This window comes from Daphnia magna, linkage group LG5 (genome assembly GCF_020631705.1).
Source record: "Daphnia magna isolate NIES linkage group LG5, ASM2063170v1.1, whole genome shotgun sequence".
In the NCBI taxonomy this organism is placed as follows: Eukaryota; Metazoa; Arthropoda; class Branchiopoda; order Diplostraca; family Daphniidae; genus Daphnia; species Daphnia magna.
In genome coordinates this window covers 1,457,817-1,471,485 of record NC_059186.1, presented here as the reverse complement: position 1 = coordinate 1,471,485, position 13,669 = coordinate 1,457,817, and the positions used below count along the sequence as shown (strand labels likewise).

At 38.7% G+C, this 13,669-nt stretch overlaps 6 non-coding genes and 1 pseudogene across 6 annotated transcripts; all 7 read right to left on the bottom strand.

Moving 5' to 3' along the window:
* Nucleotides 1-5,437: 5,437 nt before the first annotated feature.
* LOC123472997 lies at nucleotides 5,438-5,556 on the bottom strand. Its single transcript, XR_006647463.1, has one exon. It is a non-coding gene; the product is annotated as a 5S ribosomal RNA (ribosomal RNA).
* A 274-nt stretch (nucleotides 5,557-5,830) lies between these two features.
* Nucleotides 5,831-5,994, bottom strand: LOC123472720. The gene has a single exon (XR_006647201.1). It is a non-coding gene; the product is annotated as a U1 spliceosomal RNA (small nuclear RNA).
* A 627-nt stretch (nucleotides 5,995-6,621) lies between these two features.
* On the bottom strand, nucleotides 6,622-6,815 carry LOC123472784. The gene has a single exon (XR_006647264.1). It is a non-coding gene; the product is annotated as a U2 spliceosomal RNA (small nuclear RNA).
* A 78-nt stretch (nucleotides 6,816-6,893) lies between these two features.
* On the bottom strand, nucleotides 6,894-9,021 carry LOC123472388 (annotated as a pseudogene).
* Nucleotides 9,022-11,147: 2,126 nt separating this feature from the next.
* On the bottom strand, nucleotides 11,148-11,370 carry LOC123472862. The gene has a single exon (XR_006647326.1). It is a non-coding gene; the product is annotated as a small nucleolar RNA U3 (small nucleolar RNA).
* A 1,227-nt stretch (nucleotides 11,371-12,597) lies between these two features.
* LOC123472936 lies at nucleotides 12,598-12,720 on the bottom strand. Its single transcript, XR_006647397.1, has one exon. It is a non-coding gene; the product is annotated as a U5 spliceosomal RNA (small nuclear RNA).
* A 487-nt stretch (nucleotides 12,721-13,207) lies between these two features.
* On the bottom strand, nucleotides 13,208-13,349 carry LOC123472912. Its single transcript, XR_006647375.1, has one exon. It is a non-coding gene; the product is annotated as a U4 spliceosomal RNA (small nuclear RNA).
* Nucleotides 13,350-13,669: the final 320 nt, after the last annotated feature.

The window sequence follows — 13,669 nt, the reverse complement described above, 5'->3', positions numbered from 1 at the left end:
ACTCTTTGCACTCTCTTATTGTTTTTTCCGCATTTGCTAGTGTAGTAATGAAAATATTGATGAAATTAGGTTTTTTTCTCTTTTTCCAGACGATAAGACTTAGATTTGCTGCTAAAAATGTTGCATAATTTTTCTTTTCACTTCTCTGTGTATTAGGGAAATCCAGTAAGAAAAGTTGTTTGATAGTAGGAAAAAATTTTTTGTCATAAAGATTGGTTATGCGCCTTTGAATTATTTTAACTGCTGGCTGAGTAGCTTTACATTGAAATAAATGTATTAAATTTTCTTCTTCTTCACATTGTTCGCATTTTGCTGAGATTTTTTGTTTGCATTTGATGAGTCGGTCTTTTGTTGGAAGAGCATTGTGTATTTGTAAAAATAGATGTTCTTTTTGTTGGGGAGATAAAAATTTTTGTTTTAATGCCTTGAATGCTGGTTTAAAATTTGTTCCTGGATTTTTTAGTAAAATTTTTGGTTGCTTATATTCTTTTAAAATTAAAACACTATAAATTTCTTTGGTTTCCGTGTACTGGTTTAATGAAATTCTTTGGCCTAGTTCTGTTATTGACTTTGTAATGTCTCTTAAAAATCCTGGAGTTTTTTCGCTATTTGGCCCTGTTTTTACTGGGAATATATTTCTTAATTTTAGTCCTACCCAATATTTGATCAATTTTCCGTTGTCACTTAAAGGTTCTTTTGTCAAATCTTTTATGACTGATCTTAATAATAATGATTCGTATTTTATTTTGACATTCAGCAGGTTTAAGCCGCCTTCTGCTATGTTTGGGTAAAGTTCACTTTTGGCAAGTGATTCAAGTTTGTGTTGCCAAATGAATGTTTGTCCAAGCTGTTGGATTTTGTCTGTATATATTTTGGGAATTGGTAAAATCTTTGCAATATGATAAAATTTTGGGCATATAAAATTATTAAAAAATACTACTTTCTGTTGGAGCGTCAGTAGCCTGTTAAAGGTGCCATGTAGGCTTTGTTTAATTTTTGCCAACAAATTAGCACAATTTTTGTGTATGGTGGATTCAATGTCCTGGCACCATTCTATTCCAAGCATTTTTATTGAATCTTTATGGACTATCCACGTTAAAGGCCAGTTTTTTTGTTGGATCCAGCTCCCCAATTTTACTAAATGAGATTTATTTCTACTTATTTTGGAATTTGTTGCTTGTTCGAATTCTTCAATACAAAATTCTAGTGTTCTTAAATCGTCCAATTTTTGTATAAAAACCGATATGTCATCCACAAATGCGTTTATTTGGTGCTTAGAGTTTGCAATAAAAGTTGGTTGGATTTTTGTTTTAATAGAAATGAAAAATGGCTCGATAAAAATTATATAAAGAAACATAGCTAATGGACATCCTTGTCTTACACCTCTTTTAAGATCAATTTTTTTCCCCATTTCTCCATTTACATAAACCTTGCTAAAAGAACTTTCGTACGGGGATTTTATATTTCTAATAAAAATTTGGCTAAATCCCATTTTTAATAAAACTTCATAAAGAAAGGTGCGGTCCACCATATCATATGCCTTTTCGAAATCCATACTCACTATTGCCGCCCCTTTTTCTCTTAAATTGCTCCCTTTGTAAGTGTCCTGCGATGAAAACCATTCTATAACATTTCGATATGTTGTGAGATTTTGACTAATGTCTCTGTTTGCTAACCCTCCTGTTTGTTCTTGACCGATTATGTAAGGTAAAATTTTTTTGAGTCTCAATGTTAAAATATTTGCTAAAATTTTGTAGTCGGAGCATAAAAGGCTGATAGGTCGCCAATTACTTAAAATTTTACGACTTCCGCCTTTGTGCAGTAAAGTTATTATTCCGGTAGTCTGGGTTTTGCTAAGTTCCTCGGTATCCAATATATGGTTAAACATTATTGTGATTTCTTCTTTTAACCAAGGCCATATTTTTTTGTAAAATTCAACAGGCAATCCATCTATTCCTGGTGATTTATTTTGTGGCATTGTTTCAATTGCATTCCATACTTCATCTTCTGTTATTTTTTTAACTAGATCTAAATTCATATCCTGGCTTACTCGAACACTTAAATTGTTTAAAAGTTCCTGTCTTTTCACTGGGTTATGATTGCAAAGAGAGTATAAACGTTCGTAAAATAAAAATATTGTTTGGTGTACAACTGGGTTTTTTGTTCCTGTGTCATTTTCTTCCAATTCTGTAATTGTTCTATTTTCTCCATTGGTTTTTTCTTTAATTAGATTCACCACACTTATAGTTTCATTACCGATAAAATAGTTTAATTTTCCTCTGATTTTCTTTCCCTCTTCATCTTTTAAATATATATTTTTTTAAATATTTTTTAAAAAGTAATAATCTTCAAAGTTGTTTTGTCCTTGATCTATTTCGGCTTTGACTTGATCGAGACATTTGATGTAAAAGTTTTTTTTTTAGTTCCTTTCTTTAAATTTATTTTTTGAATATCGTGTACACATTATTTTGAATTTTTCTTTAATTTCTTTTTCCCACCAATGCGTTATGTTCCTGTATTCCTTTTTCTTTTGTTTTGCGTTTGAGATAAAAATTTCTAATTCATTTTGGAAATCTGGGTCATAAAGTGTACTAGTGTTGAGTTTCCAAAGAATATTTCCTTTCTTTGTTTTCTCTAATGCACCTTCCAGATCTAACATTACTGCTTGATGGTCACTGAAAGTAAAATTTAAATGTTTGCACTCTTGAATAAAACCTTCATTTTTGCGCTGTACATATATTCTATCAATTCTAGATTTTCCATTTGGACTTATAAAAGTGAATGTAATGGTTGTAGGATTCTTAAATCTAAATGCATCTACCAACTTCATTCTTTCTACAAGGTTTTTAAATTGACTGTTTTTTTCTTTTTCGTGCCTTCCCTATCCCTTGCTTCAATGATGCTATTAAAATCTCCTAAGATAACAAGGTTTTCATCTCTTGCTTTTAAAAAATTAGGAAGTGTCTGGAGAAAAAACTTGTGTCGATTTGTTGCTGTTTCATTCTGGGTTGGGGCATAAATATTTACAATAATTAAATCTTTGAATTGAACTCTTATGATTCTACCGTCTACTGATTTTTCAACATTAATTATTTCTAGTTGTTTTCTGTGTAATATTATGGTTCCCGATCTATTGTTTTCAATATTGTTGTTAATTATTGCAGAAAAATTTGTATTAAGTTCCGGGAATTTGTCAATGTTAGTTTCTTGCAGGGCTAGAATGTCAGGTCTGTTATTTATTATAAATTGATTTAAAAATTCTTTTTTGTTCTTTGATTTAATTCCGTTTATATTTAGTGTTATTATTCTAACCATAATGTGTATAAAATAATTTGTTTTCTATTATAAAAATGGGGTTAGGTTTGGCTCTAAAAATACTTCTTCTTCTTCTTCATTTTCTTGTTCTCCCTCTTCTTCCTCCATTGCTGTTTCTGTGTTTGTCTCTAAATTATTTTTTTTGCTGTATTCTTTGGGTTCTTCGTTTTCTTGCGTTGATATTCCTTCAATATCAGTTCCATTTGTCACTTCGGATTCCTTGTTTTGTATGTCTTGTTTTTCATGATTTTCTACTCCTTCAACAACTTCCCCATGTGGGTTTTGTACCATGGAACAAACTTGCTCGTCGGTGTTGGAACATTCAAAGTTTTTTTTTCCACTAAATTTTCCCCAACACCTATGATTTGGGTTCCGTTGTCTCCCCAAGGAAATCCACTAGTTCCATTTTTCCTAGATTCCCTATTTTCCCCATTGTTGCTCAGAACATCATCATTTTTTTTCGTGAACCTTTGACGACAAGTAGTCAAATTTGGTTTGATTTTTTTCAGTTGTCTTCGGGTTTCTTGATTCTTAAAGTTTATTTTTCTGCTACTCTCTTTCTCATCCGATTCCTTTACTTTTCTTAAATGAATTTCTTTTGTGTTTTCTTTAGATCCCTTACGCCCTCTTTTCTTCTGCTGTTTCCATTCACTTTCTTCTCCAGATTCTATTGAATCACTTCCACTTTCTTCTTCAGTATCGCTGTGCTCTTGTTTTCTGGTGTTTTTAATATTTTCAGCATCTTTAACTATTTCTTCCAGCGTTTTAATGGCTAGTGTTACAGCGGGACTACTTCCCAATGCTTGGCTGTACGTTCGTTTTCCTCCATCGCAATGCCGTGCTTCGTGCTGATCAGAGTCGCATCTGGCACATGTTTTGATCTGTCCCATATAAGTAACTGCAAATCTGATCCCCATAATTGTGATGAATGATGGGATGTTCTTGTCCACCATCATTTCCACAGTTAACTTTTCTCTTTTAGTTTTTAATAAATCTAAATTCGGCTTTTCCCATTCAATTCCCTTAACTTTCCCATATTACTCGATTGCCGCATAAATATATGTAAAATCCATTTCGTCCGGGACATACTTTACTTGGACTTTTTTCCACGGGCTCCCAGCAACAATTACAGGGATTTTGTACTTTTTCCCATTTTTCTCATATAATACCCCTTTTGCGTGTTTCTGCAAGAAATCTTCAAAAAGATCCTGGGTTTTAAATTTCGCCACTATTTGTTTAGTGTGATAGTGCAAATCAATGACAGTCAACTGGTCGTCAATTATTCCCAATCCCATAAACCAACGGTGGACTTCTATTTCTAAGGGAACATATTCGACATCTTTAAAACTGAAAAACATTGTTCTTTCTCTCTTGATTTCCATTTTTGATAATGTTATTTTTGTGCTAGTGTGTGAAGATATTTTTTTTTGTTTGTTTTAATAATTTATATGTGCAAAAATAGAGAAATTAAATGTGAAAAATAAAGGTAATGAATTAAGAGAGGTGACTAATGAAGATCGAAGGATAAAGAAATGTAAGAATCTAAGTTCAAGGAAATGATGAAAATTAAATAAATGAAATAAATTATTATTTTACGGTTGAATGTAAAATGAAAATGGGAAGTGAAGGAACAAAGTTTTAAGAAGTGATTGATAATTAATGGTACAAATTAATGAAAGACCTAGATAATGATGTTTGAAAGAGTTTAAGAAATCTAAATAGAAGAGATAGATAATGATTAATTAACGAAAAAGGGCAGTGCAGTACAAATAAATACAATGATAATATTAAGGTTTGAGGAATGAAAGAACAAAGGGCACTAATAGAATGTAATACTATTTTCACTGATAAGTAAAAATAATATTACTTAAACGAAAAAATTATAGAGTGAAAACTAATTAGAAAATGATAATTAGATAAAAGAAAGAAAGATTATTCTGAAGTTTGTTTGTATTTTTGGAGCTGTCGAAAACACGTCTGTGAGCTGACGAGACCGGGTGAGTTCTACGTGGTATGGCCGTTGACGGTATTGAATGTAAAATTTACAATGCAAATGTCCGAACTGTTTTTCGCGTGATTCACTTATTGGCGATAAAAAACATACTGAATTTAAAAAAAGCAATGCCAACACCATCCCGTATTCCCAAGCGGTCACCCATCCAAGTACTAACGGGACCCGACGTAGCTTAACTTCCGGGAGCTGACGAGACCGGGTGAGTTCTACGTGGTATGGCCGTTGACAGTATTGAATGTAAAATTTACAACGCCTATGTCCGAATCGTTGTTGGCGTACATCAATCATCACAAAGTATCCGCCTTTTTAACGTTTAGGCATCATAAGTGACTTTCTTATCGGGCTTGACCAATGCATTCTTTGCGCTTCCCTTAATGGTTTGCATATTAAAATAGAGAATAACCCCTTTAATGCGGTGGTTTTGATCGCACAGTGACTCCTTTACCAAGTGAAAAGTATCCGTTCTAGTCTGCTTCACTTAGTATTATAGATTCTGCTGCTCAGGGGACGGCGCGAACGCAGTCCCCCACTACCAAAAATTGTACTCCCGAGTTAATCACAATTGGATTAATCGCAAGGGTCAGCCCATCCTTAGTGCAATGGAAAGGCCTCACCCTGAAGGAACCACCTTAGTGATCATGGTTGCCTCTGAGCCAGGTAAGTATGACTTGTGTAAATACTTGGCGATTTCTCATAGTTTTTTGGTAGACAAACAATAACGACGAAGTACACTAAATCATAGAGCTCAACAAAGAACTATCGCACGTGGAATTACGTATAAAACTGAAAAATGGGATTGAGCATAGTTGATCCTATAAAGCTCTTATTTAAAAAATCGAAAACCTACAGCCATTTCTGGGTTAGAAGAGAAATGCTCCCATTTGGGAAAACTTCTTCCTCCCAAATGGAGACGTCGAATTGCGCTGTTTTTTCGTCTTTACTGCTCAACTGATCTAAACAACAATATTCATAAGAGACATGTCTGCATTTCAGATTGCCGTTCACTCAATTAAACTCGAACCCATTTGAATGGTTAGCTCTAAAAAAAACTCGTTCCCTTTGAGGGACACAACTTGTTGGGCTGCAATTATTTAACCATGTTCCATACCTAGTGAAAGCTGTCGAAAGATACATTTTCAGCAGCCAAATGACTTCCGATGGAATAGTGATAGGTTGAGTATAAGAAAGTATGTTGATATAGTGTATATGTCAGTTTTTCCACCTCATAATGATGCGAGAAACATAAAGAAGAGCACTCAGAAATTGATTTAATTCAGAAAAACATCCCTTTTAAGGGGTGAGCCGAGCCCGGAGGTACTGCAATACCGGGTCAACCCGTGGCAGGATCAATGCAAGCACTGATTTCCCACCGAATTCCAAAAATCAGTTTAATATTCTGGGGTTCATTTGAACCCGTATCAGATATTAAGCTGATAAGAACAGATTTTATGCTTTGTATTTTCCAATGGACTGGGAATAAAGCTGTATACAATTAGGTTTTTACATTAATATGTAAAGGGAAAAAGTTCGCGAGACGACGTGTCAACGCTACGTTAAAAAACCCTTAAAGAGAATGTTGCAGAAGACTGTTGTCTTCTGTTTCTTCATCTTCTTCGGGCGGTGAATCGCTTCCTTCTGTTTGATAGGCCAAGTGCTTTGCTATTATTCTGGTCGTTCCTTGTATGGCCAAGAGTTTCATCTTCCTCTTCAGGTTGTTCCATCGTCTTCCAGGAGAACCAACGACTAGAGGAAGTACAGATCTAAGGTCTTTGTACTTCTCTATCTTCTTATTCCTTGCCCTCTCTAACCCTTCTGCACTGCTGAGTGGCACCGTCACGTCAATAATGATAGCTGGGTTCGTCGATGTTACGACGATGTCAGGTCGCATTCCGGTGAAGTCAATTGCCCGATTAACGGAAACGGAGTGGACGAGCGCCTCCGCTTCTGTCACCATTAGATCTAAGATAGAATTATGTCTATTAATGGATAGAGCTGAATTGACTTGGCAACAGCAGACGACATGGTCTGTTGTTTCCAATTTGCCACAACCAAGACGACATGTCTTGTTTGTGGACTTAGATCCTGGACACCCTCTAACTGGAAGTCTTCCAAGTCTGGCTTGGTGGAGGTAGTGCCATTCTTGAAATGTTAGAGGTGTTCTGCAGGAGATGAGTGCTGCTGTGTCCTTCGCCATGTCGAGTGCAAGCCCCGTTGCAACCTTCCCTTGTTGCTCTGACAGTAGACTTGACGTCCATCTTCCTCTCAGGGCGGTTCGGAGTCCTCTGACTGCTTTCAGGGAAATGCAAGAGATGTCATCGGCGATGATTTTGGAGTACTGTTCGCTGGATACTTCAATCTTGATCCTCTTCAAGTGGCCAGCTGCCCTCCTCGAACGCGTCCAGAGGTTCATGGATGCTCCTCCATGTCTTATGGCACCAAGTCCTTTGTCCATTGACCCTGCCAAGTATTCGTTAATTGGTATGGGGAATGGTACTTCTCTCTTTCCGTATCCTAGTCGTATTGTCTCCTCTAGTTGCGCCATAGCCACTTCGCTAACGGACTTGTCTTCGCTGTCTAGGAGTTGCATCGCTCTAGCTATGGTCCAGATATCAGCCTCCTCGGTCAAAGGAAGCATTCCAAGCCCCCCAACTCTTCTGTCTGCGTAGAAGAAAGCTGTGTTAGACGAGATAGTGACGTTGGCAACTCTTCGTAGAAAATCTCTGCATGCGACATCCAGGTCGTAGAGAGCACCCTTTTCCACCCTTCCTGACGCCAGATGATAAGACAGCGTTGGTAGAAGACAACTCCTGTATACTTCTAACTTCTGCCAGGGAGCTAAACCAGAATCTGCTACTTTAATTAAGTTTTGAGCTAAAGAGGTGGTTGGACGAAAAGTCAGGCGAGCTCCTAGAGGTGTTCCTAGGTAGTCCTCTTGATCGTCTTCTGCCAGGGGTCTGATTTCGGCGTCTCCGATTTTCAGCGAGTTGTCTGTAACAGATTTTCCGTTAATAAGTGTTAAGGACGTGCACTTACCTGGATTGAACTTCAAGCCTAGCGAGGTTGCCGTGTCCTCTACGGTATTGAGAGTTCTTTGCGTTTCTCGGATTGACGATCCTACAATGGCAATATCGTCCGCATATGCTGTAGTTGAGACCCTAGCTTGAAACGCTGAGAATCCGGTGTTATTTGATTTTGCCGTCCGTATGATGGGTTCAGCTGCCAGGTTGAATACCACGCTGCTTAATGGGTCGCCTTGTCGAACACCAGCCGTTGGATGAATCTGCACGGAATCTTGCCCAACAGCAAACTCCATGATGTTGTTTGAGTAGATATCGCTTAGGATGCGACGAAGCTCAGCTGGTATTGGTAGACTCTGAAATAGACAATTTAAAATTGGGTGAGGAATGGATCAAAAAGCATTGGAGAGGTCCAACCAGGCAATCACCATCTCCCTCTTGGACTGTTTCGCCTGTTCGATAACAGTGTGAAGGAGATGTGTGTGTTCCTGGATGCCTCGAACACCTGGTAGAAACCCTTTCTGCTCTGACGAAATCCATCCTAGCTTCGTCGCGGTTGACATTATTCTTGCGGACAAAATTCCTGAGAAGATCTTGTACATTGTCGGAAGAAGGGATATTGGCCGAAAGTTCCCATAATCTGAGGAGTCACCTTTCTTGTAAATCGGAACGGTCCTCGAGGTTTTCCAGCAAGCTGGAATCCCATAAGTCCATACCGCGCGGTAGATGGAAGCTAGGAGGTGACCGCTTGTGTCCAGTGCACGAAGGTGCCGATATTCCAATCCGTCTCGTCCAGGCGCGGTGTTGCAAGCTTTACCGAGTCTATGCTTGATTTCTTCTGGACTTGGAGATTAGGAAAGAATTCTGAGCTCTTCAGATGATGGGTTCTTCCATTCACATCTGTCAAAATGTTGGCGAAGGCGCGCTCTGGCGAAGTCAATCTGGTTAGTTGATGGTGGTGTTTGGGAGTAGGTTGATTCGAGGAAAGCAGCAGCCAAATCCTTGGTTCCCGTGTAGCCAATGGATTCCTCTTCTAATATTTTCCTTACGGCTCTGCGAGGATAGAGTGAGTAGAGGCGTTGAAGTTTGCCTTTTTTCTCTGCTGCCTTTCTTCCTGAACGCCTTATTTTTTGTTGTTGTCGATTTTGGTTGCGATGGCTTCTTGTCCTCTCTGTTGATGTTGTTGGTCTTCTTGGTGCGGAGATTGTGTCTTCCGGTTTCGTTGAAAGCCTAAGCCACTCAACTGTGCATTCACTGAGGAGGGAATCAAGACCCTGCAGGGAGTTGCACAATTTTATCCTTGAAGCCCACAACCCCCTAAACTCGTCTTCTGTTCCCGCTACGTCGACGGTAGATACTGAGTTCACAAATTGGCTAGGGGATGATAAAGGGGAGGAAAAGGAAGTGTTTCGACTTGAACTAGAAGTGGAAGCCGGAGAACTAAGGGGTGTTTGGTTCGGATTAGGTGTTGGAATACGCAATGGTGAAGGGGACTGGAGATTGTGCTCTGGGTTAAGGATGATTGGTGGTGATATCTGGTGGGAAGTCCTAGAACTTTGTTTAGTTGACGGGGTGGAACTACTGGAAATTAAGGAATTTCTGATGGATGAAAGAGAGATGGTGGGTGAATGCGGTAAATTTGTTGAGAGCAAAGGGTTGGAAGAGGATATAGATGAATTAGGCGTGGTTTGTTGTGGGACTCTATGTACTTTATAGTGCTCTCTCATGGCATGCCCTTCTAGTATGACGTTGCACGCTCTGCATTTCCATTTCCTTTTAGTGGACAAACCGTGTTCGCGCGCTATATGGTGTTCAATAGACTGCGCTGCAACTGTGCCTTGGGCCGTTGTATACCAACGGCACAGTGGACATCTGCAGTTTCCACAAGGATAGGGAAGGATGAGATCCTCTCCTGCAATTGCTGATTGCTGTATGGAAATACTTTCATTGCCAGTGCTGTCATCACTAGGTGCATCGTCACACACAGCATGGTGTCTTTTGGCTCTGATACGTTCTTCGGAAATTTGATTGCACAATTGACAATAATACTTTGTAACGACGATCAAACCATGTTTTAATTTTAAATGATCTACGGCATTTTTAACATGCGTTTTGGAACCATATCTACCGCTTGGACAGAGAGAGCACTTTAGAGTAGGAGGGACGGGAAAGGGAAGCTTAAGGATCCCATCTACGCAGTTATAGAAAAACAACTCGGTTATCGACTCCGTCATCATGAGCGTAACATTGTTGATTTCTTAACAGATTTTAGCAAGGGAATAATGGAAGAGGGATAAAGGTTAGGCCAGACAGTCAAGTGTCTGGTTTTCTGAAGGTTAAGGTAAAGTCAGACAGTCAAATTTCTTGTTTTTGGGATAGGTTACTGAAGGTCAGTGGTAAAGGTTGGTGTAAGTTTGGTACTCAACTCCCAAACTCTGCACACTATGAACTATCAATGCAGCAGGAATCCATCAGAAAACATGTTGGATAGAATCCTGGAATACGTAACGCAGCTGTTTTTGCAGCAACCAAGTTAATGTTACGCAGAGACAACAACGAACAACAGGAAGAAATGTTACGTGAAGACATTAGCGAACGTCACATGTTTGAAATACTACGCCTGCCAATGTGCGAAATTCTTATTAAAGGGCACAGGATTCGATCAATGAAATGTACACATGGAAACGTTAGCTACTTTGATATCGATAACATGAAACGCTTAAGAGACGAGGCATTTGGGTTTAACGTTTTACGTATATCAGAGGAATCAATAAGTTCATTTTTCTATGCTTTGCTAAATTACCGCTCTGAAAACGCCGGTATCCTTCCAGTGTGCCACAAGGGAACACCGAAAACGGTCCTCAATGGTGACGACCAGATACCACGCAAGTGGCTACGATCGCAACCTGTTTCACTCTCAGAAGCCAGCGTCATTACTCGTCATCGCGGGTTGATTGGAGAAATGTTTCTGGTGGGAAACAAGTCAAGATATACTACAGAAATGATCCTGTGAAGTATGATCTTAAAGTTGAAATAGACTTGCAAGAGAATAAATCGATTATGCAAAATGAAACAGCATTAATTAATCTATTCGTAAAATAACGTGGTTTTTATTGTTAACGAGTTCTTCCTAGAAGTGAATTATGTGGAAAAGTGCTACACAACGACACGGCGCGTTTTGTTCATTCAATACAAACAGCTGAAATGGCGAAACAATGACGGTATTTAGAGCACGGCGGAAATTAAAAGCAGTTTGTTGAGGGTCACTCGCCAATTTCTTATATCGCGCTTCATCCTAGAAATACAATCGGTCGTCAGACATTAATACTTCAGCTGGATGTGTCGCACGCATCTGTAATCCTGCTTCTGGGAGGCTTGATAGTGTGGATGACTTGAGACGAGGATTCCTACTTCGTGACCGTGCATGTTGATCAGGCGTCCGCACTAAGTTCGGCATCAACATGGACCCATTGAAGGAATTTAATGGGTGCAGGTTAGCTAAGGAGGAGCAAAACGGGCCAGGAAGGAAACTAAGCAGCCAAAAGTTCCCGTGTCGAGCAGTAGTAGGATCGCGCCCGTGAATGTACGACATGAATTAGCCTCGACGAAACAGTCAAACCTCTTTCTTTTTATTTCTATTAAGGAAAGTATGAGTTTCAATGGGTTTGTTTCTACTTCAAAAGTGAAATACTGCCACAACAATAAGCTCCACCCTAAATCTCTGAATCTGAAATATTGCAATTGGGTAAAAGAGTGAAAGCTCAAGTGATTGGCATGATTGCATCTGAATATCAACCCGCTCCGTTAAGCTCCATAACGATTCACTGTTATTGCCACAGCCCAAAGCTAATACTGAATAATAATCTGAATACCTAAATGTTGAATTGCAATTGAAGTTTCTATGCGGCCATCGGGCGCTTCGCGCCCTCGGCCGCGTTTTCAACTTGTGCGTATGGAACAGTGGTGTTTGCATACAATTTTAATGATTTGGAAAAGCATGAAATGGAGGGACCTGAATACTTTTATGTTGAACTGCATCTAAAGTTTGCAGCCATCGGACGCTTCGCGCCCTCGGCCGCGTTTTTAACCAACTTCAACGGATCGCTAAGATGGCGGTGTAATTTACCTTTTCTTGATAAACATGAAATGGAGGAATCTTAGTATTCTTTTATTCTCCAATTACATTGAAAATATTTTGCTTTCATCCCTCTACTGACTTATTAACGAGAATTTATTTATTTATCTTTGAGGTGCCCAGTCTAAAGACCAGGCGTTCGAAAAATAAGTCATATAGACTCATCAGTGCTCCTAACCACGGAAATCTTTAGTAAAAGGCGAAAGATTTATCCGGGTATTGATTAGAAACCAGAGTGATTAACAACTGAAATCAGTTGGTCTTTCTTCATTTCCCAACTTCATACCACTTTGCTAAAGTCACGGCAATAAACAGACACATTCAACCGTAATGCGACGACTATTTCCTGTTAGATTTGAAACAGTCACTAAAAAACTTCATGCTGTATAAAGCTCATGTAAAAATAGTTTCCTCTTTTGATTTTCAACTGAGTTAACTTAAGCTGATTGAAACATAAACGAAGTCTAAGGCAAACGGGGTGGGTAAGCTGAATTGGGAAAGGAGACGAAACGTATTTGTTCTGCAAGTCCTTTAGTTTTTTTTCTTTGGGGTGGGGGGGGGATCCATCCGCTAAGTTGAACAAACACGATTCTATAGACAGAAATTCAGGTTTCCCAACCTTTGATATATGTGGGATTGATTAACCAATCGCTTACTAAAGGTTGATCAAACAGGCAACACTAAACAATAACCGAACACAGTGTTAACGTTCTTTAAGAGAATCTGCTCCTGCTGGAGCTGTCAAAAATTGCCGACAACAAAGAATGTTTCACTTCATCGTGGCGGGGTATTGGTTAAAGTTTTCAACTAGCAATAATCACACTTCGGGAGACCCTCATTGGTTATGATATTGCCACTGCGCAAAGCTAAATTTCCCATGAGAGAGCCCTACTACTTGAACCTTTTTCTTGTCGATTCCACACGGACGTTGACATAAAAAGCATCAGGCAAGGTACTGCTTTTCGATTAAACTAATCATTTGGCTGCTTTCCTTTTTACACTCACATACCTATAAAGAATATAGTTCATTTTACGAATATTTCACATATTGCCATACAACACCGTTGAGTAGTAAAATTCATGCAAATTACGATGCATTTCGCCAGCTCAAGTGAAAGCACAGGAATTGTTTCAGTTTACAGGTCAATTTTGCTGAACCCATTCCCGTTTACTTAACCATAAAATCAG